The sequence below is a fragment of the Balaenoptera musculus genome, chromosome 15 (genome assembly GCF_009873245.2).
Source record: "Balaenoptera musculus isolate JJ_BM4_2016_0621 chromosome 15, mBalMus1.pri.v3, whole genome shotgun sequence".
Lineage (NCBI taxonomy): Eukaryota > Metazoa > Chordata > Mammalia > Artiodactyla > Balaenopteridae > Balaenoptera > Balaenoptera musculus.
This window is the reverse complement of record NC_045799.1, coordinates 78375528-78377273: the sequence shown is the minus strand read 5'-3', so window position 1 is coordinate 78377273 and position 1746 is coordinate 78375528.

Below are 1746 nucleotides of genomic sequence, written 5' to 3'. Positions count from 1 at the left end.
TGCTTGTCTTTATTTTTGAGTTGTTTTTTAGCTGCTTGTGAAGTTAACAATTTTAAATTTGGAAAGTAGTGTCCAAATTTAGTGGAATGTACTGCGGAGTGAGCAAAGCGTCTTGCTTTTGGAAGTTACAAGATTTGTGAAATTATTTTAAAAGCTAGTGGTGATCAGAGATGGGATGCCAACTTTTTTCCTGTTTTGTTTTTTTCCCCCAAAACTAATTTTTCTAACAAATGTTACATGATGTGGTCATAGTTTTTGGTTGGGTAAAGGAACTTTTAAGAATAACTGCTTGTTTGAGAAGAAATCCTAGGTGCTCCTCATGTTCATGATGGGTGCTACTTCATGGCAAGCAGATCGTGTGTTTGAGCAGGCGCTGCTGTGTAGTTGGGTGATTTTATGACCCAGTGGGCAAGGGGCAGGGCTTTGAGCTACGTGCGGGAGAGGCCAGGCTGGTGGGGAGGGTGCAGAAGTTGCTTACCTTGCGGTCAGAGCCTGACTGCAACTTAATCTGGAGAAACAAGGCGGGGAGGATGGGTGCTGTTCCGGCCAAGTGCGTGAGGGACTGTTTACTGCAGCTGCTCCTCAGCCGAGAGGGCTTGGAGGAGAGGACTTGATGCCGACTAGTGTTCCTGAAAAGGAGAGTGGGAGCATTCCTGAGGCTGGAAACCCTCTGCCCAAAGTTAAGGAGTTGGAACTTGGTCTCCTGGAGGGATTTCCTGGGGCTGGTGGCCAGAGGCTTGAAATCCAACTCTGAGCCTTTTTTCCAAAGGTTCTTTGGATACCACCTTTAAGGGCCTGTGGAATGTTCAGACCCTTGGAAGGATCATCTAGGTCTCCCAGTAATTCAGAGGTTTCTTATGATTGAAATGAGACTGCAGCTGTCTTTCTGCCTCCCACAGATGTTGCTGTAACTGTGCAGTGGTTGCTTCTCACAAGCACCTCTTCCCTTGGCCTGTAATACTTTTGTAATATTAAGACATCACAGAAAGTGTTTTAGTACCTGTGTCTCATCCATAAGTAACTGAACTGAGACGGGAAGGTATGTCTTTCTCCAAATAAGCACGTAAATAAATAGGGTCATTTTCATAAAAGTTTGTACCACCTATGTGAGTGTTCCAGAGATAGGTTTAGACAGATAGTTGACATCTGGTTTCTCTCTGCTATTCTTGAACTGGCTTCAGAGAAACATTTTAGTGGAGTGCCAAGTGAGGCCCTTTTAATAAGGGGTTCAGGTTTCTAAGAATGTTCTTTTCTCAGAGTCCATTTTGTCCAAAGCCAGATTGTTTCTCCAGGTCCTGGGAGAGGACAAGTTTCCACAGCAGGCTTCCAGAAGCCCGCGTTTCCCATCATGACTCAAATGTCTTGTTTCTTCAGGGAGGTCTTAGTGAGCTCGAGGCAGAAAGGGGGAAGTAGTCAGGATGGGCGTACGTTCCGGTGAGGAAAGAAGGTGTTGAAATTGTTACCTAGCATCCCCTTTCAATTCGTGATTGCTTAGGAGTAGCCTGGTTTTCTCAGTGAAGGAAGGTACTTGGTAGAGATCAAGTCTAGAAGAAGAAAAACTGATTCACTTGAGTTTGTTAAAGCCACTCTGGCTTGAGATGTGTTAGAAACAGCATTTCTTTGCTATGTCATGAGATGGTGCAATGCAGCCTCTAGAGATTCTTGTGCCTGATTTTTTAAACAACCTTATTATAATCTCTCTTCACGAGTTATACTTCAGATACACTTTTGCTTCCTCTCAGTCCT